Source organism: Haemaphysalis longicornis, unplaced genomic scaffold, assembly GCF_048455015.1.
Source record: "Haemaphysalis longicornis isolate Haplotype H1 unplaced genomic scaffold, Haemaphysalis longicornis Haplotype H1 scaffold_1, whole genome shotgun sequence".
Taxonomy (NCBI): domain Eukaryota; kingdom Metazoa; phylum Arthropoda; class Arachnida; order Ixodida; family Ixodidae; genus Haemaphysalis; species Haemaphysalis longicornis.
In genome coordinates, this window is record NW_027526203.1 from 357,022,439 (window position 1) to 357,050,342 (window position 27,904).

The window sequence follows — 27,904 nt, forward strand, 5'->3', positions numbered from 1 at the left end:
AAATTGGATTTTGCATCACTTCGTGTCACGCTATTTTATATTCCAAGCAGCAAGAGAGTGTAAGGACAGTGTGGTCATCTACACTGGAGTTACTAAGTCATAAGGGTAGCTGGCTGATGCAGCTTTCTTTTCGCTGTGACTAATATTAACGCGTGTTTGTTTAGTTCCCAAATTTGACCCGCGTAGAAGCAAGAACCAATGACCATTAGGCTACAACTTCTGCATTTTATCGCCTCGGCGCAGGCCTATAGTATTTGATCTGCTAATTTGGATAATAGGCTATTTCCCTGCCTCTTCTGTTGTTCTTGTTGTCGGTCGGCGCTACACGGACGTATTGTAATCTGCTGGGAAAATTTTGTCTTCGCTTGTGCCAATTCGTGATGACTGCTCTGTACTGATTCGGGGACACCGCAGTGCCAGATCTCTACTCAAGCACTGGCGGCAGGACTCCCGTGAGGGTCAAGGAGTCGATGTCGTCGGTCATGTCTGAAGGCTTGTAGCTCGGCTCGTATCGACGCACTGGAGTGCCCCTTCTATCAACCAGGATCTTTTCGAAGTTCCAGCGAATGTCGTTGTTATCCTGGGGGGAATAAAACAGCCGGTCCTTCGCGCTGAAGCCGGTCTTTGGGGATGGACAGCGACCCTGGGGACGTTGAAAAAAGAAATGGAAAAGGCCGAATGTCAGCAGTGCTCACACACATATCCACGCACAAAAATCACGTGTTACTTCGAGTAATTGAAACTATGCACCGCTCGTTCATACTGATTCTATTTTGGCGATTACTGTTGCTCCCAACTGGACGAGATACGCTAATTGGCGGTCACTGCGCGGTGTCCGCAAAAAGAAAGCTCTCGGCGAGAATGCGCGCCGAGCTATAATAACCAAATAAGAATGCTTGGGATGCTCCTTCGTGTATAAAAGTACTGAAAATTAATTTCGAGACCAAAATCAACACCAGCATGCAACATAAACCTGTGCATTAAAAAAATGTTTTCATTTTATTGTGTGTAAATTAATAACGTTTACATTAAAAGGGACACTAACTTGTCATCATTCACGCAGCGAGAAAGTAATTTAAAAAAAATAATCATCATCATCATCATCATCAGCAGCAGCAGCAGCAGAGGCACCGGCCTGCTCAGAACGAAGGCCTGTTCCGTACATTTCGAACCGCGTCTCTCGCGCGCCATCTGAATCCGTTCGTTGCACCCAAATGTTCTTGCCTCAACCCTCCACACCGAGTCTAACGCCCCACCCCTACTGGCTTCTCCTCCTGTCCCTCGGAAGCCTTTCAGATTACAAGTGGTTGTACAGCCATTTTCACGAGGACCGTGTAGACTGAACGGCTGCAGCAGCGCCGGTGTGATCACCTCCACGAGTTCCCTAATTACGTATGATAATCAATGAGATAAACCCCAACTGATCGTAGAGTCACCTTTGCGGTCGAATGTGTGGAGTTACAAAAGTTACGCCGGGGGAAGTTACACCAGATAATCCATGGCCTCTCTGTACCTTGGCCGAGGGGCCGATCTTCGCCAGAGAGATTGAGACGTTGAGCGTTTCTCGTTATGTCTCATTTCTCGACGCACTCGCCGCTGCTCCCCATTCTGATAAATTGGCAACTACTACAAGCACAGAAAGACTCCAAAAGAAATGCCACACGCAAGTTCATTTCGACTTAGGTATGCCACCATGAAAATTTCGCGTTACGTCGGTTCCCACCTGCGCGCGTGATCCGCCAATTTTTACTTTCCAGATACTTGAGTTAGGATACAAGGGAAAGTCGTTTTGACGGGCGATCATCACCGCTACTCGGCTGCCGCACTGAAGCGGGAGGGCGCCTTCCCCGATCTATGGCTTGGCCGCAACTCTACTTTTATGCGCCTGTCCGTTGACAGCGCGTGAAGACGCAGTACGTACCCCTCTTCTATCGAGTGGCCGTGGTTATTTGAGCTGACTTACGTTTTCCTCCAACGTACTTTGTAAGACCCAAAGTTTAGCCCTGTAGGAAACATAGCATTAGAGGAATGGACCTGTATGCTATTCTGCTTAGTAAGAGGTAACCTACTTTCCAATACCGCACGGTGCTTTACGAACGTACCCTACAGCCCACGCTAATTATATGCCTAATTTATTTTTGTGCCTAATATCAAAAGTAACAAATTGCCCAGGGTACGGTTTTCATCCCGCTCTTCTATCATGACCTATACTCAAGGGTTCATTAAAATCCTGGGTGTTGGCGATTACCTTACATATCTCCATATTTATCTTTAAGCCTAGTATCGAGATTACTTTGAGCAGTTTCTGAGTATTTCTTTGGAGATATCCGGAGGAGTATTGAGCGCATCCATACTGGCAGCCTCAGTGCAGGTAGCGCATACGAGGGTTTCCAGCCCGTCGACTGCTCCTGACACGGCGTACAAGGCGAAGTCACGGCCACTGGGGGTGAAAAGAAGGCCCCTCCACCCGAAGTTATCAGGAAAGCGATGGCTACCGCTCCTAACCGCCGGATATACTTACATACACATGAATGCAGGGGGAAATTGAGGCCTATAGGAACACAATCACTCCCATAGCTCAACTGATAGAGCGTCCGACGCACTATCGGAAGGTGGGTTTGGAACCGACTCGGGGCACATATTTTATCCATTTTAGATCCTTATTTTGCTACCATCGTAAAATTCGTGCTTCCACACACAAAAAACGAAATGAAATTATGTATGTATGTATGTATGTATGTATGTATGTATGTATGTATGTATGTATGTATGTATGTATGTATGTATGTATGTATGTATGTATGTATGTATGTATGTATGTATGCGCATGCGTGCGTATGGGGGATGTGGGTGCAAATTCGCGATTATGTGCATAATTTTTTTCGGCAGTCAGGTTCAAAGGTGACGACTGAGCTGGGGCTGTGAATGTCTTGTTAAAAGGCATCCGTATTTTGAAAAAAAAAAAAAAAAAATGAAGCGAGCTACTCCAGTGCGGACAATGAATGAAAAACTCTGGAACCGCACGTGCACAACGAAATAACAACTATAGGGGGAGGGGGGAGGGGGAAGCACTGCCAACAATGGTGCAAGCGTTGCCTGAGTGTTCTTTTAGTGAACTAAGCCTTGCCCTCTGTGCCCTGACGCTGAGGGCGAAAAGCGTCCGCTCACCTTGATCAATGCGAAGAACGGGTGCTGCTTCTCCCCGTTCACTTCCAGCTTCTGGACCAGCGGGAAATTCGGGATGAAGTTTCCGCCCGGACGCACGAAGCGGATGCCGTTGAGGATCTCCTCGCCCGTACCGCCCGGCTCTTGCTGCGCCGAAGAGACGACGTTGGCACACATCACTCACACGTTTCTTCCGTGCGTCGTTCGACCATCAATTCTCCTTGATACCGAGATTTCGGCGCACGTTAAAGATCCCCAGGTGGTCAAAATTAATCCGGAGCCCTCCACTACGGCGCGCCTCATCGCCTGCGTTGCGTCGGCGCGTTAAACCCTACAATCAATCAATCAATCAATTCTCCTTGATACGTCCGACACCGCAACCGGAAGCACAACTAATTTGGTTAGGCTCAGTTTACTCCCCATTACCTCAAACATAAGGGTGGAGACTCTCTACACACCTCCTCACGACTTGAGATTGGCAACTATCAAAAAAAAAAAAAAGGAAGCTTTCTTTGAACCTTTAGTATCCCGGCTAAAGTTTCCAGCCTCTCTGTTTTTTCCTTCTGGAAACCATTAACACCGTGCCGGTTTGCGTTTGTTCTTTCGGTCTTTGAGTAAGCTTGTTTGGATGCTCTTACACCCTCCTTGCCAAAAATGGGCTTTCTCCTCCCCCGAAAACAAAATCTTGTGGACAACCCCTATTAAGAAAACATTGAGAAGAAGAAACAAATGACAGTTCGTCTTTTCTAACAACGTCGTGGGGTGCATCTACGGAATGTGAACCAAGTCTGCAAGCTAAGAATTTGAGCCAGCAAAGCAAAGATCTGGCACTCCTAGCACGTCATGAGGGCAGCTTTTATTCATTAATTTTTGGCCATTTCCCAGCGGGGTTGTACGCTGTTTTTTGGTACGTGGGTTAGGGGGAGAAGGGGCAGGGGGGGGGGGGGGCAGATTGTTTTGGTGACACCGTGATCACCGTTATTATCATCAAAAGCCAACTCAGGTCCACTGCAGGACGAAGGTCTCCCCCCACTGACCTCCAACCACTCCTGCCTTGCGCTGCTCGAGTCCATTCTTTGCCCCCAAATGTCCTTATTTCGTCCCCCCATCGTGTCGTTGGCCTTCCCCTTCTTCTAGTCCCGTCTCTCGGTGTCCACTTTGTTACGCTGGTGGTCCACCGGTTGAGATTTCTCCTCACTACATGGCCAGCCCAAGTCCATTACTTTTTCTTTATTTGAAGTATGATATCATCTGCTCGAGTTTGTTCCCTGATCCAGGAGGCTCGTTTCCTCTCCCTAAGTTTTATCGCTATCAATCTCCGTGCCATGGCCCATTGAGCCGACCTAAGTTTTCTTTCCAGTTTTTGAGTGAGGCGCCAAGTTTCAGCTGTATATCTCATCCTCGACAGTGCGAATTGCTTGTATATATTTCGTTTGAGTGATGGAGGTAGCTTACTTTTCATTATTTGGGAGTGCTTGCCGAGTGCACCCCAGCCCATACCTATATTCTGCGCCAGATTTCTCTCTCGTGTTCGAGCACTGACCACGTGTCCGAGGTAGTTATAACCTTCTAGTCGTTCTAGCGTGTCGTTACACATGTTGACTGGAGGCTTTCGGTATGCTTATTCATCATTACTGTAGATTTATTCATTATTATTTTTAGCCCCACGGCCGTGCTTTCTGACTGTAGCTCCTCGAGTATTTTTTGCAGGTGTTCGGCAGTCCCACTTAGCAAGACTATGTCGTCTGCAAACATCAAATGGCTCAAGTATTCTCTGTTTATCCTTTATCCTGTGCTTTCCCAGTCAAGCTTTCTCAATGTCCCCTCCAGGCATACTGTGAACAGTTTTGGCGAGATGGCATCTCCCTGTCTTACTCCTTTTCGGATCGGGTATTCGTCGCTTTGCTTGTGAAGTGTTATCCTGCCCGTACATTCCCTATATACGTCTTCTAGAAGTCTTATGTAGGTCTTTTCTACTCCCTGGTATTTTTATGCTTCTAGCACGGCTGGGGTGAATACGAAATTAAACGCTTTCTCAAAATCTATAAATGCGATGTAAAGGGGCTTATACACTCTGCAGATTTTCCTATCACTTGATTGACGACACGGATGTGATCAATCGTTGAGTGCCCTTCCCTAAACCCATCCTGCTCTCTGGGTTACATTTTAGATCTGCGCAGCAAGCGAGGTGCCAATGCAATGTTGGATAATCGTTCACCGAAGGGATGTGTCATATATAAGACTATAAGACGGCATTGTTCTTTTTCGCGTGGCTGTAGACAGCCGCGGCAAAAAATAATAAATTATGATGCCTTTTCTTCTACCCCCTGAACTTTGTTCAAGGCCAAAAATTTGCCCATAAAAACGCCTTTTGGACACAACGAGGAAACCAATATGTCTATCTGCAATGTTTGATGTGTCACACTTTTGCTGCACAAAAAACGCCATTAATAAAAACTATTGGCGAAGCTTGCACTAAGTCGCGCAAGGCTCCAGCCATAGCGAAGCTAGATTATTTTTTTCTATGTAAGCACTGAAGGACACACCACCACGCACTGCATTAGGTTTGAAATTATTTACATGTTCCGTCGTCGCTTTTCACTGTGGTAGTAGTAGTCATCTCCGAGTAGTAGTAGTACTCCGAGTTTATACGAACGACGATGGCTGCCACACCAAGCGTGGCAGGCAGGTACGGGTTCATAAATGCCGCGGCAAGTGGCGGAGAATACAACCAGCCCGGCAGGCAAATTGACAAGGGGTCGGAAGCCTCATCTGAGGGCTGTGAGCTCTGTTCCCACGTGGGGCGCGTCGTTTTATCAACTGTTTTTACTAAAATTAGCCGAAAGCTTAGTCGTATGGTTAAGGTTAAAAGGAACAAATCTAAATAGACATGTAGAAAGCGTTTCCTTCAGCAATAGTAATGAAATCTGGAAGATGTAAATGATTATAAATATTCTGGACCAGGTTTCAGCGCCGATCTAAACCCCAAGAAGGAAATCTAGCCTCGATTTAGCATGGGCTGGGTCGCATTCGGCCAGCACTCTTAAGTAAGGAACAGTATAGGCTACCTCTGTCGCTGAAAAGAAGTGCCTACAACAATATCGTACGCCCGGTGATGACTTACGGGGCAGAAACTGGGGCTTACTAAAGACCGATAGAGAAACCTCAGGTCGGCCTAACAAGCTCTGGAAAGCGCCATAGGAGCAGTAAGGCTTACGTGTAGGAAACGAGTGTACTGCATTAGGGCGCAAACTCGGGTGGAAGGTGATATCCTAGCTAAAATGAAGAGAACCGGAGCTTGGCTAAGGACGTAATACGGAGGATCACTGCTTAATTCCAGCCCATTCCTGTAAGGTTGTCGTCGCGAACGCACTTCGTCGCGAACGCACTTCGTCGCCGCGAGCGAAACTTTGTTAAGAAATTTATCCGATACCGAAGGCGAGTTCCAAAGAAGCGATGGAAGGGCTCTAGGCTCGTTGCGCGAGTATCTGCTGTGACGACATCCGGCGTTGAGATTTCCTAGTACGGCAATGACCGGAAAGAGCGCCCTCGACTCGAGCAACTGCCACGCTGCCGAACAATAAAACTTGCTATCGGTCAACTAAAGGGATATTTGTTTCGGTGATATACGCCCTTGTTATCGAGTCGATGTAGCCCCTGCCCGCTCAGATAAAATTGGTTTATTTGGCGAGCAGTCTCAGAGCGCTGACTGCTTTTATCTCATCCGTCGCTCGCAACCTCTGGACCCGTAACGCTTACTGGTTGCAAGCCGGCCCTTCCTATACTATCGAACCCCTCTGGGACCGCCCGGTGCTTGACATCCTTCATCGCGCCCGCCGCACCTTTCACATCTCAACCTTGCCGTGATAAATGAACGCCATTGCAACGAATGAGCCCCGCAGCTCGTGGCAATAGACGGTAACTACTGATAGCCATCCGAGCCTTTAATTCCTTTTTTCTCTTACCTACGCACCATCCTACCAAGATAAAATTATACGTAAGCGTGCATCTCTGTCATGTCGACACCACCCAGTTACGAAGTTCGCATAGGTTCCGCACCATGCGATTGGCTCCGCACCTTCTTTAGGCCTTCCCGAGAGGCGTTATCTGGGGCTGGTTGAACTCGGTTATTAAAAACAAGAATAAAAAGGGCGCAATAAAACGAGATAGAGGAGGAAATAGACAATGCATTCTTGTTTGTCTCTGTTTGTTGTCTTAGTTTTACTCCGATCTTTTTGTTGCGGTTGTTGCTACTGTAGGATATTGGTATTGGACATTAAATTGGCTGAATGGGCCGCGAGACACGATTCAAGCCCGTTCTGCATGGTGCGAATTTCGCTTGCGAATTCGCAGCTGCGACGCCACTCATGCGGCAAAACGATCTATTTTTTCTGTTTGCACCAATGCGACAAATCGCCAAACGCCAAGCGGAGTTCACAGGAGAAGTTCGCGATTGTGCCGAAAATTCGGCAATTTGCCACAGCAACGACGACTGATCGTTTTGTCGCCCGAGCGGTGCCGCAGCTGCGAATTCGCAGGCGAAATTCGCACCATGTTGAACGGGCTTCAGCGGTGGCGCTGCCTTGCCTTAGCGTAGGTGTTACTTGTACCCTTGAAGATCTCAACGCAAAGTTCGTCTTAGCATGATTCCCTGATGACCCCTTCCACTCTGTGAAGGTGGATGACCAGTGAGACACGTGCACGTTACAGGGTTTACACGAGATTTTGAGCACATGTATGAAGTCATTTACTGTGAACTAATTAGGCCAAATAAATGAAACTCGCGGTAGTGATAAAGTCGTGTTAGCGTCCAATTTTCATGTAGTTTTTGTTGGAAAAGTTTCAATAAAACGCGAGTTACAGCCGTTTTCTACAATAACACTTAATCGAACGCCGGTTCTTCGAACGCCATTTCGCATCAGCCGTTTCATCGAAAGCGGTTTCAGTGAATATTTCTTCATCGGGTGCCGTTTCATCGAAGCGGTTTCATCAAACGCCGTTTTATGAAAGATTTACTCCGTCTTACAAAATACAGCCATAGCACACTGATAGCGTTGGCGACGTACAAACGCTTTGGAGATACCGCTGATATGAAGTAATACATGATACTCCCGTGTGCGCTGCAGTTCCAATGCCCGCATGCAGGTCTTGAGTCATTGCACTTGCATGCGGCGGGGGAGGGTATGGGGGGGGGGGGGGGGCTCCATCGATGTGGATGGCAACCACGTGGGGGTGGTTTATATAGCAGCCTTTTACCCTACTATCAAGCCTTAGGCATTCATATACGCCTGCAGTGGAGTTCAGGATGACTATTCGTGGAAAACTGAAGCTATGCTCGGAAAAGTACACACTTACGTTTGCGAGTTTAGTTAAAAGTGTAAGCATTACGGTGTCTGCAGGGTACGTGCCGTCACTTTGTATGATGTGGAACAAGCAGCGCACAGTGCGAACGACTGTATAACGATGACGATGGTAGAAACGCGAAGCTTTTTTGAGTGCGAGGAGGAAGAGGAGGAGGAGAAAACTATATTTAACAGTGAGATTGAGCTGGTAAGTGGGCGGGGTCCTAAGTCCAGGACTCCGCTTGTGCAGCCTGCCGTCTTCGCCCTTTCAGCGAGCCAAAGCTGCTTACTTAGGTCCGAGCTGGCAAGTTCACTCTCCCACTGCCTGCATGTAGGATTGGGAATTGGTGCAAGGTCTGGGTTTGAAGGGCGTGCCCTGCCGCAGTGTCTGCACAGGGAGTAGTATAATGTGGGGTGAATGGCGTGTAGTCGTGTGGGATGTGGAAATGTGTTTGTTTGAAGTTTTCGGAGGGTGACTTGTTGTTATTTCGTTAATTTTTCTGCCGGTGGCGGGAAGATGCGTTGTGTCAGCATGTAGTGTTGGGTGATGTCGTTGTACGTAATAAGTGAGTGTCTGGTCCTCTCGTCGTCCTCTTGCGGTGCCCGGCGAGCAAGATCTCGGGCCTGAGGGTGAACCGCTGCATTACCGCGAAGGGATGAGTGGGCAGGCGTCCAAATGATTTTGATTGTTTTTTCAGGAGGGTTTTGGGCTAGGATGCGTAGTGCTTCAGTGGAAATCCTTCCGGCTATGTACTTCCGATACGCCGCTTGCGAGTCTGTGATAATGATCTTGGCTTAGGTCTAGGCTATGTCTAATGCAAGCGACGCTTCTTCCACTTCGAAGATGGTAGCCTGGCGAAGGGTGATACTAGTAATAAGACCAGTGCGGGTGGCGACAACCGCTTTCACAAGGCGAAGTTCCAAATTCAAAGCAGGAATGAATGTAGTGGAGTGATCGCTGAAGGCAGCATTTAATCGTTAAGTTGAATGAATACACATATTAAGACATTGCCTTTATTGAAGCGAGAAGTTTTCATAATTTTCACGTTCCCATTCAGCTCTGCGACTGTACACTTGCACAGTATGGCCTTGTGATCGCTGTGGTAGACGGTTCGAGGTTCTGCCATCGTGGCGCGACACACTTTGTTTGCAAACGTCAGACTATTCGGGAGCGCTTTTAAAATTGCCCTTCATGTAGCCCGTGTCGAAATTTCGTAATCGTATATACGTCGGCTTCATAACACGCGGAAACCATGTTCTATTCCTACCACTGGACGCGTTTTTCATTGGGGCGCTTGTGTAAAGTTGGCTTTCCTGTGGAGCGTTTTGTCCTGCGCCGGACGCCATCAGTGAGGCATAGAAAGTTTCGCTTTAAAGAAATGTGCGCAGCTTGCACTAGTGGTGCAAGGCTGGAGAAAAAGCAGAGCTGGCGGCCCCTCTCCCTCCGTCGGAGACCCGGCTGTTGCACCTCGCATGGCTTACCGAACTTGCCGCTGAAATTTCTCCATGACTGGCAGGCCCGGATCGTTTTGTTCGCAGGCTTTCACGTCTCTCCCAAAGAGGACCGGGTTAGCACACGCTAGAACGCGCGGCAAATGCCTTCACGAACACGGCGTCTGCAGCGCGAACTCGGTGTCTGTGCTCCAAACTTCAGGCGCGAACGTGCGTGAACTGGCGAGTAGGATAGCACGCGAGAGATCCCGCCACGAACGCTGGGCAGAGTGTTCTCGAATGTCGAGCTGGTCGATGCCGGGCGCGCCTCACGAGGCGCACGCTCACGTGCGCTCGGAAATTTTTTCTTTTTGCGAGCTCCTCTCGTGGCGCAAGCCCCCGTGCAAGCCTGGCCGACGCCGGGCGCTCCTCACAGGCGCTCCTCACGAGGCGAATGATCGCGTACGCTGTCTTTTTTCTTGGTATTTTTTTCTGGTAACGCTGTACGACGGAACTAAAAGCTTTGACAGTTCTGCCTTTAAAGAAGCAAGCCTGTGGCGCCAAGTAGTGGAGGTGACATTTCTTTTTCCAGTACCAGCTGTATGTCTTGCGCGTTGTTTCGTCAACGGGCATTATGCATTCAATATCTTCTTTTCGATACAGCTCGCTGTCATTGGAGAGGCAACAGGCTATATCTTCACAAACAGGGGCGTAGCCAGGGGGTGTGTCGGTGTCATAACACCCCCCGAAATTTTCTGGGCTCCCGATCCCTCCCTTCCCGTTCCTTACGGCCTTTTTTTTTTTTTTGCCGGTTACTTACATATCGAATTGATATAGGATATACCACAAAGTAAAAACAAAAATAAGAAGGGTGTCGGTTTAATAAAGCTGATAAATGATTGAAATTTATTTATTTATTTATTTATTTATTTATTTATTTATTTATTTATTTATTTAAACAGATACTTTCAGGGCCCATAGGGCACAACACAAAGGAGTGGTCAAACACAAGAGAATGTGCAGTTTTTATAACAGTGTAATGATTCAGGTGCGACAACAACAAACGTACAATAGGAGGACAATAGCTAAAAAATATAGATGTGCTATGACTATGCCATGAACATATGAACAATAGGCGTTATGTACCGCCGTTTTGAACAGGGTTGGATCCGTAAAAGTTGTATCGGTAATCGGTAAGGCGCAATTTTTTTTTTTTTTTTTTTGGGGGGGGGGGCCTAAAATACCTGGAAAAATATTTCTGGCTACGACACTGCTCCCAAAACACGCAGCGCAAGATGAGACAGCTAACGTTTCCGCCGGAACCAACAGATCTTATCCATTTAGTTATTCAATGATACAAAATAATTGTCGGAGACAACAGTTTCATTGTCCAAAGCATCATCCAAGAAAAAGCTTTATGCGCATGCCCATCTGTAAACAACAAATGATGGTCAAAAATTTTCAAAGAGCGATAGTTTGTAACCTTAAGGATTGACAGCATACATGCTTACGTGTTTTCATCTGTCAGACATTTTTGCCCAGCTGTGGGCTATTTTAGAGTACTAATAATTTTATCTTTAACAACACCGATCTGCGATCCGCGTTGATTTCTTACTTCGAACCTTGTTTTCTTTGCAGGGCGCCGCACGAGGTTATAGTCTCATCGGAGAAATGTTTTCAGTTTGGTTGGTTTGAGATGGATGAATGCAAAAGAGGCATTTGTTTCCATTCCGAGAAGTTTACTTGGCGCAATTTACTCCGTATACCACGCGTATGGTCTGACAGCAGTCACAAGATGGTCTTCTTTTTTTTTTTTTTTTCAGGAATTCGAGTGCACCGATGACAAGTGCTGAATTTTCGATGAAGCGGGCACCACCGATTCGATAAAAAGGCGTTCGACGTAATGGCTTTCATGAAACGGACATTCCTTCGATGAGACGACGTTCGATGAAACGACGTTCGATGAAGCGTCGTTTGACAAACTATCCCGGACCCGCAGATGCCCATGCATTGACAGCAGACGGTAACTGTGTAACGTTTACAACTTCCCTGCGAGCTACAATTGCGACAAGCAAATGAAACTCGGAGTAATGATTTAGTAGTCTTAGTGGTCCATTATTATATAAATGTTTCTAGCCCTTTCGGCCCTCGTGTCGCCATTTGACGACACCACACAAAATATTTACTGGCGCGTCGAGGACAGAACCAAAACTGCTAGTTTACTGGGGAATAGTTCTTCAAAGATGCTTGTCCGAATAGAGATCACCAATCTTGAGTTTTCGTGGAGGTCGAGGCTATAAAAAAAATCATGCACCCCCTCCGTCTAACGACGACGATGGTTGAACGCGGAGCTTTCTCGTGAAGGATTCTTTGGTTTGGACTGAGTTTCGACCATGTCGAAATGGACTCCGGCTTCATAACGTGAGGTACCCAGCTTCGATTCCGGCCACTGAAGCGTTTTCTCTTTCCCTTCACCCACTGTCATTCATCATCATCGTCAGAGAAAGCTGGCTTTCCTGCAGGGCTTTTTCGCGTTACAGACGCCATCAGTGGGAACACTAAAGCTTAGTTTTAAAAGAATAAGCAAGAGTGGAGAAAAGGTTTGACGACAGGGCGGGTGACGAAACTGAAATGCTAGTTTGTTAAAACGTCTATAAAACAGTAAGTACTTGCACTATCAAGTTGTTTTTTTGTCTGTAGGGTCAGCGTGTCATAACCTTCAAAAAAAAAAAAAAGAATTCTTCGGCTTGAAATAAAAAATTTTATTACCCAATGAAGTAATTAGTTGTCAAGACCGTAAATAAATAAATGGCTGCACTATCAGCACAATTGTTTGTTTCTAAGCTCATGGGGTACGAAAACACACTGAAAAACAATGTTTGCTCGTAACAAAAAATCCCAGGTCTGAAAGGGCTAGAAATGTTTTCGTGAAACAAGAGTCAGACAGTTTAGTGATTTGCACTCGCAATAAAGTTAGCTTTGCCGCAATATGCTGGCGCACATATAAAATTCACGCAACCCTAGCCGTAGAAAGCTTCACTTTAAACCGAAAACGTCCCTGCGTATATATTTTGGCGCGGGTTAAAGGTCTCCAGCCCAAGTGTAACGTCGGAGCGTCCCCCCCCCCCCCTCCCCCCCCCCCCATTTTTTTTTGTTTGCTGTTACAGCCAAGGCATGTGCCTTGATCGCAATAAAATAAATACAGAATAAATTATTGTTACACATCCGTTAGGGGAAAGACTCCATGTCTATTCGACGACCCAGTGATGTTAAAGGGAGTAAGGCCAATTTCTGCGTTACTACGGGGCGGAGAGCGAAATGAGCCGGACTACTACCCTGACTTTATGTCGATTTTCTCTCCCTCTTTCTCTGTCTGTCTGCGTGCGGTGTGCTTACGAACAAAAAAATAAACGCATCAAGTCGGTGATACAGCGCAGGAAGAATGGACACTACAGTGGTTGCAATATGTCCGTTCTTTCTTTCGTCCCTGAGAAGTTTCGCCGATATGTTATGTAACCAACTGGTTCCCATTCACGCTTTAGTAAGAAAAGCAACCGTGACGCACGTGTTTCGCAAAGCGCAATTAGAGGCCGCCTGGAGTGTGTTTCCTGGAACTTATCTGGTAGTCGAGGGGGCCCCGAAAGCGACGACTCGTGAGACGCGAGTATCTTGACGTGATTTCCGGCAAATAGGAGGAGTGTGCTGCCCTCTGCCGAATCTGTTTAGGTGCAGCTCAAGGGCACAACTGGCCGTCGCGTCGCTTTCGCAATACGACTGCGCAACCGAAGACGCCTCAAGCGCCCTGACGTTAACTTCACGCTATTTGACACCGGACAACATCTATGAGTGGGCAATCTACGATCAAGAGATTACCCCCGCCACTGTAAACACGACCTTCCCGTCATCTGAGACGCCGACATTGATGTGGTGGCTGGTGGAGAAAGCGCGTTTCAGTAATACACCAGCGGTTTCTACCATTCCTCTTACGATTATCATTTAGAATCTAGCCAGAATTACGGAACTCGTTAATTTCCTTAAGCACGGAAATGCCTGTACGTGCGTGGTAGTTTTGCACTGAAGACATTCCGCATTTAGAGTGTAGCAAGAATCGGTTTTCGGCCGATTCAGTTTTCTGCTTTTGAGCTATGAGCGTCGCACTGACTGTGTTGAAGCGAAAAATTGAAAATCACGCGTTTCGAAATCATATGGAGCACATTAAAACACGCTATGCAGCCAACGCTGGTTATATATAGGTCATAGATTATATGCAAATTCAGGATTGAAAACCATGGATATGGCGCGTCATAGAGGAACTTGAACTTCATACGAGGTTTTATATGCGTCAATACATACGCGGATACATATCAAATTTTCTGTGCACGGCGTCGCTCAGACTGCGTATGTTTTATGTCAAACAACCACCGCTGCAGTGTTCGGCCGATACCCTCCGTGAAGCTTAGGCGTGACTGTAGCGGCCGGGTCGACATTGTGTTTCCAGGAAGAGCAAGCATCGCTCAGTAGAATTTTTTCATCGTCCCAATTCTCGTGCATTTCAACAATGAATATCAATCGAAAGTAAGCTTTCAGGTTACTGCAGCGAATTTAAATCGTGGCGAAGTTTCCTCTATGAAGTGTCAAGAACTTATCTTTTTTCTTCGATTTTACGTGACAAAGATACAGCTGCAGCTCTGAGACGTGCCGTAGTGGAGGACTGCGTTAATTTATACCAGCAAGGGATCTTTGACTTGAGCCGAAATAAGACGCATGCGCGTTTCTATTCCTCGCCTCCATTAGAAAAACAACCGCCGAGGACAGGATCGAACCTGCATCCTTGGACACAACACCTTGGCCACTGAACTACTGCGGCAAGTACTTCCCATTTTGGAATGTCTCAAAAAGGCGGCAACATGTACACTCAGTGAAATATGAACAGCAAAAACAACAGCGAAAAAATGCTGCGCTGGTTCCTGTCGGTATGCTCTTTCTCTTTGTTTTGCGCTGTTTTATCGAGTCGCCCAGGATTCAGAAACGGTTGGGATGTGCAGATTCACAAGTTGGTGTAGATCCGCAATGGAGCCTCGTTTTAGAGAATATAGCCAGTGAATGCACGAGGTTCACGAGTAACGCCAAGATTAATGACACTGTCAGGGTAAAGGAAGTGCTTGAAACATTTCGCACAGCTTTTGATTGATTGTGGGGTTTACCGCGCTGGCGCAACGCAGGCGATGAGGCGCGCCGTAGTGGAGGGCTCGGGGTTAATTTTGACCACCTGGGGTTCTTTAACGAGCGCCGAAATCTCGTACACACGGGATTTTTGCTTTTCGCATCCATAATCGCACAGCTTTTGAAAATGACTGACAGGACAGACAGGCGTCGACAGGAATGGGAAAGTGCTGCCACATTCATCCTTCGTGCCTACGCTGTCGGACTCTGCGCTTTTCCACAATTACTGAACAGGCTTCGGCAATCAGAGTAAAGTATTGGAGCTTTTTTCGACCTTCACGACCAAGGACTGCTCGAACTACCATCCATGCAGCCCATAAACCCCTCTCTGGAGGCTGGAGTAGCGTGCAAGAAAGCGCTGAGCTGGCGCGATAACAGAGCTGTCAGAAGACGCGCCGCATAGAATATCTGCGAGCCAGTGCCAGATGTATAGCGGTGTGATTCAGCTCCTGGCAGATCAGATTAAGGCTGGGCGACACTAGTTAGATGCGGATTGTTAAAGCAGATTAGCTGCTACGCATCACTCTATGAAGACTTAGTTGCTCGATGTCTGCAGATCGATAGAGGGCCCCTTCCGTTGCCTCAAGTCGAAGCCCCTCTCCGACAGACGCTCTCCTTTGTACAGTCGAACACGGATATATCGAACTCCAAGGGGATCGCGAAATAGTTCGATATATGAAAAATTCGATATAAAAAATATGGGCTCTGAGGCCTCACCTATGGCGGACGATCACTTACCGATCGGCGCATTCATGAATGACAACTAATTCCGCACTCACGACGCAACAGGACGCTTTATTTCCGTGAAAAAAAAATCGCTGATCTTGGCCTGTTTTGTCGTCCTGGAAATGAAATTAAAGACGCTGGTCTCGATCTCCTCGAGCCTGTCCAGGTGCGACAGCCAAGTTCCTTCCATGTCGTCGCAACAACAGCGAATCAAGCTGAACGCAGCGGCCACTTCACCCGCGGAGTACGATCGTGTAGCCGCCTCCTCGTCCGGACGATCTTCGCCACTCGAGCTATCGGCCTGGGCTCCTGCGACCACAGCTACGATATCCTCGTCACCGAGGCTCCCAACAGCCTGAACATTGGTGTCAGCGTTCACGAAGTCGTCGGCAGACACTCCGGCTGGAACAGCAGCCGGGAAAAGGGACGACAACTCACGAAACGTGTCACCCATGCACTCGTCGTCGTCGTCGCCGTCTTCGCAAGCTTCGGAAAGTTCGGCCGTCAGAAGGCCTGCTTTCTGGAAGCAGTTGGCCACGGTCTCCTTCTTCATGCCGTTCCAAGCGCCTGTCATCATATGTATGGCCCCCAGTCGGGGCATCCCTACCTCGCACTGCCACATTTTCCCAGCGTACGGGCTTGTGTGCCTGGAGAGATTTAGCATACCGGGCTCCGTCCGCTAACGCTACGGCGGCCGGTTGCGGGGCCCGACTGGGCAAGCGCAAATTCGTTCCGGTAGGGGGGATTAGTTCCGCGAGCCAGTCTTCGCCATGCCCGCGCATTCCTCCACATCCTCCTCAACCTTAATCGGGGGTGCAGCGACCGCCGAAGAGCACCTTCCAACTCGCGCGGCGTTCGATATACCCAATGTAGGGAAAAATACGGTTCGATATAAACGTACGAATTCCTATACTTTTACACAGAATTTTCAAGGGGATAATTTATGAGTTCGATATAGACAATAATTCGATATACCCGTGTTCGATATATCCGTGTTCGACTGTAGCAGTCTATCATGCGATAGAATCGCGGAGGAGCAATTAGAGAGATCTTCATTTCTTCGTACCCTCCTTCCTTACCCTATTTCCACCTCTGTCAAGCGGAGCACCTCTGCCCTCCTGTTAAGTTCGGGCTCCGCATGTAATTAATGAAGGCCCCCGGTGGCCCATGTATTGGCGTCGCCTCCGCTGGTAGCTACTTTCCCGTGTCCCTTTCATGTAGCCGCACGGACGCCAAGTTCGGAGCCGCGGAGAGCTGTTGTGCCCGCCCTTTTGTGTGTCAAAGGATGGGGGCGATTAGCCTGAGTACCTCTGTCGCGTCGAAGGTGGCAGGGTCATTCGGCATAACAAGCTGACGGGAGGCCAGATGATCGTATCTCTTAGTGTTGAAAGCGCGCGCGGTGTAAGTTTGGAAAATCTTCAACTCCGGCGGCTGGCGCTCTTCGTCGACGGGTCGTTCGCCTCGACGATGGTCGCCTCGGCTGGCAGCGTGTTCAGGTGGCCGGCGGCGCCCCTTTAGTCTGGGAGGGAATTAGCAACCCTCATTGTCCCGCCGCGCGCGCAGACGCACGACGTCGTGGGAGGCGTCGCGCGGAGGGAGGTCAGCCACGCGGGGACCGCTCCGGGCCCTGGGCTTGGCTTTTGGGCAGATGCCGCCCGCTGAACGTAATGTGTGTCCACTTAGGCCACAGATGTCCTGTATTTGCTTGTCGGGTGCTATGGCGTTCGTGGGAAACGCACTATGAGTGTATAAGAGAGAGGGTTGGGTCACGTGACCGCAGGTGGGGACATGTGTGTGATTGACTGGTTCCTGTGGCCAATCAATGGTTTGTAATAATTGTTTTGAAAGGTTTTTTCTCTCTTTCTTGTACGCCCCCTTTTTGGAGGCGGGGTTTTTGTTATCAAAACCGGAGTGTTGGGTTTTCTCGAGGGTCGGTCGAGAGGGGATCTAGTTCAGTATAGATCTCGGCCGAACAGGCTGCTGCTGTCAGAGTGACAATGTAACCGTCACTCTGACCTGATGTAAAGTTGGAGTTTTGTAAATAATGTAAATAAACCTAATATCTAGCAAGGAAGGCAGTCCTCATCCCTCACCCGCTCCAAGCATCGGTCGTCGGTCATCGGAGCGAGTCGAGATCGTCCTCTCGGCTCGCCCATCAAAAGAACATCACTATTTCGTCTCCATCAGTTCGCCAAGAAGATGGAGAGACGAAATTTAATTCCTCCCAGTGCAGACATTTAGTAGGACGTTCTATCGGAAATGAGAAATGACTCACTTCCAGGAGAATAGCGCTCCTGCCTGTTCTCTATTGCAGCCTTCATTTTTTGTGCGTTCGTCAATTTTTGTTTCTTTAACGCTAGGCAATAAATTCACCATTTCTTTCTCAATCTGCCCCCTCCACCCGCACAGCACCTGCGGCTCTTCATGCGCCGTGAGTGTTACAACTCTTCGAACCAGTCCACCGTTTTCAAAGAGTGGGCCGGACTGTTTTCGCAGGGAAAGCTGTAAATGACAGGGGTTATTGTACTCCCAATTATGCTCGCGCAAGCTTGCCCAGTGTGCCCGCTTGCCGTGGATCCAAAGCGTGTTGGGGATCCAAAGCAGTCAACACAGGCTCTAACGAATTTGCGACGCAACACTGTAGGGCTACGCCAGAGTCTCCAAAAGTATTCCTGCTTACAGTTGTACAGTACAGCTGTGCTGTATGACGCATTTCGATATAGTTCTTTCAATGCGCGTTAACGCTGGTGTTTTTTTCTTCTTTTCTGCGCGTTTTTTCCTGCACCACTGCAGCGTTACGCTAACACCACGTACGTAGCTTTGTACGTACCATTTGTATGCGTTTCGGAAGAGCTACGTCATAGTCAACTGTTTCTAGGGTTGGAGCACGATAGAGAGCATTTTATGTTGTGGCAGCCTCGTAGCGCAAAACATACAGCATGCACCACGCCTTCATGTGCAGTCTTGGGCAATACCTACTTACTAGTAACGCGTTACCGATAATTTACTTTTTTCAGTAACTTGTAGCTGTGACTAGTTACTTCCAAGTTGGACGAATTTGTAACTATTACACTGTTCCTCTTTTACACAGGAACTGTAACAGAAAATACCGCTACATTTACTTTTTTTAATTTATCGAACAGCAACACTCGCTAAAGGCCAACATACGGATCGTGGCTTCCACTTTTTCGAACTTTCTTCTTTGCATATCGTTCTTTGCCTCTTTCACTTTTCTACAAAACGGATCCCGTAGCAGTTTAGGAGAGGAGGTCACTAAGAGTATTATATTCCCTCCAGAAACCAAGGTTGGAGGTGGCTGTTTTCAGTGACTTCTTAAAACTTTTCTGTCGTCTTGAGTGGAGCGGATACAAGAAAAATAATTGGCCGCGTCTCTGCTCCTTTCGTTGAAAATGTCGACAAAAGACGATAGTCTTTCGTCGACATTTGCCGAGTAAATGCCTCCCTTCGCTTTCCCGCTCACGTCTCAGGCTCTTCCTCTTCCGTCGCGCTCCTCCCAAGGTAAACCCGCGAAAGAATTGCTCACGTCAATTTAAATTTACCGTGTTCCACTGCTCGATGCCAGCGCTGCCGTACGGCGGAGGAGCGCATGAATCTAGGCGCCCTACTTCAATGTTTATAGAACCACGTTGCCCTATTCCACGTACGTTCCAAGCAGAACGTGGAACCCACCTAGTGGAAAGTTTCGTAACTGTTGCCGCTTGATTTCTTAAAATGCCGCCAGAAGCTACAGTGGCGCGGGCAACAGTAGGCGACGGAGTGGTTTTTTTTCTGCAGTAGATGTAGTATTTCATTTCGGAAAAATCAAGCAGCCATGACTTTTTTATTATAAACCAACACTGTAAATATCACTTATGTATTATTTTCTGTTTTATATTTGCGTAATGTATTTTTCTTGTTCAACAATGTTGCAAGTATGAACATTTACACCGTAGTTAGTTCAGATTTGGCTGTGCGTATACAAGGCTATTGCGCTGATTTTGCTTAACAGACAACAGACAGACAGACAGACAGACAGACAGACAGACAGACAGACAGACAGACAGACAGACAGACAGTCCAAAATTTCTGCGTTTACGTAGCCCAAGAAAGGCTATCGTCTTTAAAAAAGAAACTGGATATTAGACCTCACCGAGGAGGACGCTGGCCTACCCTTGTAAAGGAAGGCCACCGCAGAGGGGCCCACCGAGATCGGTGCGTCCATAATGACACCAAGGTTGCGTCAACAAAGAAGTTAATGCAACAAAGTGGGTCGTACACAACGATTGTTTGTTTTATGTGTTGGGTTTGAATGCGCCCCTTTTTTGGTTCCCTTCGTCTAGGGTTTTACCACGCCTAATTTTGACTGCCTGCATGGCTTCGTATATCTGTATTAAACAAACTATTATTTGGTTTTTAATATATTACTTGGTTTTATACAGTGACGTAAAAGTAACGACGTCAATTTTTTACAGCAACTGTAACTGTGACAAGTTACTTTTGCAAATTCTGTACCTGTAACTGTAAATAGTTACTTTTTTCGCTTGGGTAACTGCAACTGTAACACTGTTACTTTTTACTGGTAACGTTCCCATGACTGTTCATGTGTAACCTTTCTCTCTGCACCTGTGGCTTCCTTATGAGAAACGGCAAAAAATGATTAAAGCGCGCGAGAATACAAGCCGTATAGCTGTGTTCACCTGTGTCAAAACAAGGGAAGCTGCCCCAAGGGCTATGAAGAGAGTGGCCTGGTGCCAAATGTTGTCTTTATTTCCTCAATAATTACCGGTTATTCTACCACGTTACCAATGGGAAAGTCCCGTTGTCGCGGTCAATATTTACGCCAGGCTATCTATTCCTCAGTACAGGACGCCTATTTATCGGCACCCGCTACTTAAAGGGACACTAGGGACTGAATAACTCTTTGTTTCGACTTAACTATCCCACCTTTGGAAGCTGTTATTGCTTTTGTCCGACAGCAAACGATAATTTGTTTATATCGAAATAAATGGTTAAAGCTCGCCCCATTTCTGGCTCCAGCTCCTCCTCCCCCCATTTTTCCACGACACAAAAGAGCACAGCATCGCCTGCAAAGTCATTCAAGCAAAGCACGGGCTGCTGCCTAGAAGGAGCAAAAACAATAATTGAAGGTTTATTGGTGGGTCCGTAGGAATGCGTGAGCACCTCGTCCGTCTACATCGCGGACTTGCGGCTCGGCCCAATGCGCATGCGTTGCTCCGGCTTCAAAAGTCCGCAACGCGGCTCTTCTCCCACATCCCTCGTGAGGCACGCGTGCTTAACGGTCTAACCATCTCCGCGGTATCCGCATTGTCCACCAGCACCGGCATTTCGTCACCGCTGTTCCCGTTCCTCCCTCTTTGCCGCCCTGGACTGGCTCCAGACTGGGTTCTACAATGCGTGCAAGCGTTTACGGGAATCACAAAACCCCGTCGAGGCACAGGCAGCTCGCGCTCCGTGCTTCGACTTGTCGTCTTTATGACAACGTCGTCGTCATTGCGAAGGCAGCTCTCCCCGTACTCTGGCCCATTTTCAATCTCTGCGCTTCTGCCACTCACTCTGTTGACGGATGGACGGGAAAATTTTGCCCTACATGCCCCGTATATTGCCCACGCAATAAACAACCACGCAATTCCCTACGACGTTACGACGGTCTGATAGGTCGCGCAGCCGGTTGCGCCACTGATCCCAAACTTTTGCTGGTTGTCGGTCGTACCAAGAGTAGTAATACAGGGGCAATAGCTCTCGCATTCATCTGCATAAATTTTCTCACTGTGCTAAGAGCTGAATTTAGCTCTTAATAAAAGTATTCGAAATAAGTTCCACCATGCCTTTATTTTGTATTTTCACAAACCTGCCTTACTGTTGGTTCCAGGAGAACGCATAGGCAAGCGCACCAATTCCGCGCTTCACCATTCAGATTTGTGATGTCACAAATATTAATACGGGAAGTGCATGGAGTGGCGGTGCCTTTTTTCTCGCTTCTGGCATTTTCTGCAATGAAAAGCAATTGCTGTCACCTCGATAATTACTGCCATTCACATTCACAGCTATCTTATCTACCTACAGTGGCCAACTTGTTTCTACGCTTTAAGCGGCACACTCTACAGCTCGCATTAGTTTCGGGAGGACGCGAATCGAGATCCCATCGTGCTGCACACAACTCGCCAACCACTGATCGCCCACAACTGCGGGTGACGCGTGTATACAAGTAGCCATATGGTAAGCGCGAGTTCGCTATTCATATGTAACGACTGCAGCGGCCCTGGTAACACCGTGGCAGCGCATATTCGTCGACATCGGAGGCGCGCAGGACTTGTACTCCGTTTTTTTTTTCTTCTTCTGCCCCCTCAAAGCGGTTTGCCACTGAGATGTCGTTATCGGCGCATGCAGTATCGGTTCCTGCCTGACATTCAGTTCTTCAAGTATACGCGCGGACGGATCGCGCGTGGGTAGGTCGCTACCGTTTGTGTCCGAGACGAAACATTCCGAATTGTCACGCCACTTATATTGTAAGTGGGATAGCATTCGTTGATAACGGGGATACATAGCGCGCTCAAAATGTGCGACCTGATTACTGCGTACACTATATCATTCCTCGAGAGAGAAGGGTGTCGTGCCGGTGCTGGGGGACACCAGCGTGGCACCTCATTGGTTGTATCGGCAGAGATTTGAAGCGCGAATACTGACAGAAAACTGACTGAGAGAGCGGAAACTCAGGTTGTCATTCAATGCAGGCAGGATACTAGCATAGCTAATTTACAATAATGAAATAAGGTCCACGCACAGCGTAAATATGCTTGAACTCACGTATGTTATACGACCAGGGACCAAAAACTTCAATTCTCTGCGTCAGATCTATGCTTTGAGGCTCACGTTTCATTTAAACTGCATATTCTATGCGCGTACCCGTAGGCTTGAATTCGATATGACGTGTCTCGAAATGGTTATTTAGGTCATTAAAACAACTATAATCATGGTAAACTGACCACCTCCGCTTCTGGCGTCTACACTGGACACTATGACCGTGCGTTATACTTCGGTCCTCTGGCTAATTTACAGTCACACGTAAGGAAACCAACACGTACTTATTTGAGCAGGCTCTTCATCTTAAATAGTGATGCAAATATAACGAAGTCCCTATAACGAACCCTCGATATAACGAAGTCCTTTAGGGAGGAAAGCGACTTCGTTATAAGTGGTACTATCGCTAAAGGCGGTGATGATATTGGCTTTTTCTGCACTGCAGTTGGGACCGTGAAAAATTTTGAATAAAGCAAAAATTCGGTTGAAGCGAGTCAGTTATAACGAGCGCTTACTGTATACACAGGAATGCGAAACTGAAGTCCTGTTTTGCGCGCTTTTTTTTCTTCATAACTGCAACGAAAGCTCCAACAACCTCTAAAAGGTGCTTGGGGGCAAGTTTACATCTTGAAGATCCTAGAATCCCAAAGAAAGGGCATTTGTTTGCCCTCAAAAACTCAAAAAAAAAAGAACGAGTGAAAGCTTCTTTACTGGCACCACCAATAAAAGTTGTGTTCTATTCAAGTTTCAAGTGCAACTCGACTGATTCCCTCACGCCCGGCCCATATAGCAACATGCGGTAATGAGGAGTACACAGTTGGCAGGTACTATTCTTATGACACGATAGAGGTAAAAGGCAAAAAAAAAAAAATACGCAAAGCCAAAGAAAAGCGTGTAAAGACGCATGACACTGCATAACGCACCGCCAAAAGTGCTCATTTGCGGGTCTTGTCGAAATGCCCCAAAGAGGAGCGCAGCCGCCGCCAGTAGCGAGTTCAGCGCCGTCGCATCTCACCTGACCGAACTGGTTGCAGGGAAAACCGATGACGGTGAAGTTTCTGTCCTGGAACCTCTCCTGCAGTGCATTCAGTTGCGAGTAGGTCCAGGTGAAGCCTCAGTACGTGGCCACGTTCACCAGGAGCAGTACGTGCCCGCGGTAGCGGTCCAGGCTCACGTTGCGGCCGCCGAGGAGCGCCGGGAATTGGAAGTCGTACAGTGACGGGTCCTCGTCCGACCGCTGCCTCTCGCAGCAGTCGACCTTCCGGGGCTGCGAGGCCCCCGCGGCGGCGGCGCACAATAGCGCCAGCACGACTTGCGACAGCATCGTCCGCTGTCGCAGCTGCTACAGCTACCGGCGCTGGCTCCGCGATTCCTGCTTTTATCCGCCGCCGGAACACCCTCTTCCCCGGCCGGCCGGCGCGCCACGGGGCGCTGCTGCTGCTGCCGCCAGATACGAGCGCGAGAGCGCCGCCGCTGCACGGCTGCGTACGGCCCGTGACGAGCTTGCGTGTAGGGCTCGATCCCAAGCTGCGGCCACCAAAAATACTATGCGGCCGCGTGATGGGACTACTAGTACTAAGTCACCACGATACTTCCCGCAGCCTTTTGAACTGCGGCACGCAAGTGGAAGTTATCCCAGCCTCTTGAGTGCCCAAGTTACAATGTTGTTGGAACAACTGGACGCCGTAAAGTGTCTGACTATGTTTAAAAGGTAAAAATAAAGCTAAACATGTTTTGGCTTGCTGCCGGTCCCAAACAAGCAGTTATTTTCGAGTATTAAGCACTGGTGCCACAACCATTTCTCTGGAACTCTTGTTTTTTCTCTCTCTCTTTTCGACAGAGGGATTCGTACTAGATGCAGATTAGCTACAGACCGTTTCAGCTCATAAGTGGGTTCCAGGACAATGCTACATTTGAGTTAATAGCTACGACGTCTGGTTTCGTGAGTTGCAACTCGCTCACTGAGTTGTAACAAAAAACTTGTTTGGCCGAAGTCTTGGAGAGAAAACCTTGCACTCTTCCGGGTACCGCTGTATTTCAGTTAATGGCTACGCCGTTCGATTTCTTGAGTAGGGCTCACTGAGGGGCAATAATGGCTTGTGCGGTAGGTGTCTTCAACGAAAGACCCCAAGTATCTGCTCCCGCCAGCCGTATAAAACTGCATATGCATCCAGCAAGAATGGTCATTTCTGGCCCAGCAGGGCAGTAGGGCCAATGAAATAAAAACGGCCTGCATCAGCTATTAACAAGGTCCCTTAGCTTGAGACCTACGATGTTCCCAGCCGACGAGCGCGAGAGGGACGGATAAGTTTCAGCTGATGCCATCGCCTCCAGTTGGGCGCCTCTGCTACTCTCGCGTAACGATGTTAACACGAAGAAGCAGCACATACCTGGTGTGCAGAGTATGAGCTGTTTTCAATACTCCACAACACAAAGCAGAATACGACATTTCTTATATCTCGCTGATTCGATCAGTTTCCAACATACAGCAACCCTCGTTATAACAAATTCCTCGGAACAAGAAACTGACTTGGTCATAAGCGATTCTTCGTTAAAAGCGGGAGTGATAAGGCAAGACTTTGAATAAAGCAATTTTGCTATTTAGGGTGGAGCGTCAAAATCTTCAGGAAATGCTTAGGTGTTTTTCGGTCTATTGGTGTAGTTTCTGTAGGCATAAGGAAAGCAAGCCAGAGCTTTAAATAGTTTTGCTCACACACGGCTTGAACCTTTTACCAGGGTCTTGTACTTCCGGAATTGTTTTCGTTGTGTTTTCTGTACTGCCGATTATGAAATATGGAACTGGCCATTTATTTTCCTGGTTGAGAAATATGTTGAAAGGTAGATGTCGGACAAAGGCAGGAAGGTCTAGAGCAAGAAGAAAAGCATATTAATAATTACTTGGAATTTTGGGAAAATTGGTGCATATTTGTACTCCTGCTCCCAATATACTGAAGTCCAGTGGTAAGAAGAGTTCCTCCCTCTGCATAGGAGATTGTTTATACACGTAAGTGCACGTACTAAGGTCTGTGTTGACGTCCTACTTTCGCGTTTTTCCCAACGCTCACGAAACACGTTCATGCCACATCCCCTTCCATGAAGGTGTAACATTCCATGAAAAATGCGGGAAATAAAAAAAAAAAAAACGACCTCGGATCCGAGGACACTGCGCCCAAGAAATAGTCACAAATCTCGGCCAGCTATGCCGGCAAACAAGCGAATTCTAGAAAGCAAAAATAACGGAGTCCGCATAAAGCGACAGGCTGGCTCAGGGAAGCATGCATGCTGCGCTCAAACTGGACCGCTGGACCACGCCGGGCTTACTTCGGCCTGTCCCCCTCTTCAGGAGGGCATCTTTTGTGAAAGATGTGCCGTATCTCAGAATCAGAAATTTGAATCCGGAGAATGCACAACTCAGGCGGCACAACTCAGACTGCATTAGAAAGCACGTTTAAACGGAAATCATCAACAGCCGCAATCGCTCAAGGTAAACATCCAGGTGGGAAACGCGTTATGTCCCGAAGCTACTAAGCCTGCTATTTTACCTTCATAAATGCTGCAATAATAACGCGCCGAAAACACGCCTCACTCGCTGCACAGCGCATGACATAGAACAGCGAGCGTTATAGAACAAAAATAAATAACTGCGGAGGACACCAAACCCTGCCTGTGTGTGAGGATGCGAAAACATTGGTGTCCTGCGTGAACTTTGCGAGATTAGTTTCCGATTCTACCACACATTCGGGCCGTATTGCAGAGATGCGATGAAGCTTCATTATTGTTTACCCAATATGTTCCTCAGAGTCCAGCGGGAGGTCGTTTCCGGCCTAACGACCGGCGGGCGCATACCCGCGTCTCCCCCTCCCGCTGCGCCGACAGCCGTTCGGCTGGACTCCTAGCAGCAATGACGTCATCGCAATGAAGCCACATTACGTATCGCAGCCCATGGGACGCCAGGCCAGCGCATACCCGCTTTTGCCGCCAACGAGGATTTTTATTCCCGCCGACGCCATTTCTGTGCGCCACCTATGCGCTTTCGCATAAAATTGTTGCCGGTGCTTGATCGAACTGGAAGGGAAACAATTCGTACGGAACAACGACTACCAGCGATCAGCCATAAGTGGACATACTTGCCGGACGCTACCGATGTCTCTCTTGCGGTGCGACGCTTGTTAGCGGCACTGCCACCGTTACGTGAGTGGCTTGTGGCAAACAATGGGAGAACATACCTTGACGCATCCATCGCTTCGTGTGGCTGCATGCAGATGCTTTGCCCGACCTTCTCGAGTTACGTGTTACATGTTTGTACGTTTCTGTGTTGGCTTTCTGCTTGTCTCTCAGTCGTAGTTGGGTTCATGACAGGGGCTGTGGGATGACACGCTTTCTTCAACGTAAGCCTTTTTGTCCTCTGCGCTGCGATAAGTCGGTGAACTGCCCGTGCCACTCACACGGCTAAAATGAACAACACAGCGGTTAAGAGTGGCTCGTACTCAATTAAGGGCCATCTCTCAGGCATGCCATCGTTAAGTGTGCTAACTCAAGCTGCTGTTTGAAGAGAAGTCAGTGAATTATTTCATCATGAAATTTCCATCTGTCACGCATCGAGAAACCCCTACTGAACACACCGATAGCTTCGAGAAAGAATGTCGCGCACGTGACAGTCTTTGTTGAATGACTCACTCTAAGGAGAACCCGTGCAAACTCAAGTGTTTGTCTCCTCCTCTTCCCGTCCCGTCGGTCGCGCTGTTACTTTTTTCCCTGGTTCAGTTTCATCAATGCACTGGAGAGATAAATCCATGGCGCCAATGAAACAAATCCGGCGAATTACAGCAACTTGCCTACCATTTTGACTCGAAATGTAATCCGCGCTGCTGCACCGCGCAATGCACAAAACGTTGTGCCTGAATTGCGTTACGCCGTAGCGCAGAGCGACCTTGTCGAATCGTGTACTCGAAATTGTCGTTCACAGAAATTTTATTGTTGGTTGCGTGCATTGGTCAATCGAGTGCGTTGTGGGGATGTTGAACCACAGCATTGTCCCAATAAGGTGTAATAGCTCAGAACAATAGACGAGGATTAAGGAACGGGAAACGACTCGGCGAGCGCTAAGTTCAAACAAATTATATTTCTAAATAAAAATGTCCGCACGCTTGTATGGCAACACTTTCCGCTTTCATTAAACCACACATGCGCGCTCTTAC

General features: G+C 48.0%; 1 pseudogene across 1 annotated transcript; it reads right to left on the reverse strand.

Moving 5' to 3' along the window:
• Positions 1 to 236: 236 nt before the first annotated feature.
• Positions 237 to 24,075, reverse strand: LOC144154964 (glutathione peroxidase-like; annotated as a pseudogene). Its single transcript, XR_013319488.1, has 3 exons — positions 23,722 to 24,075; positions 3,169 to 3,312; positions 237 to 643 (listed from the first exon to the last, which is right to left on the reverse strand). The product of XR_013319488.1 is annotated as a glutathione peroxidase-like (transcript).
• Between the last annotated feature and the right edge of the window lie 3,829 nt (positions 24,076 to 27,904).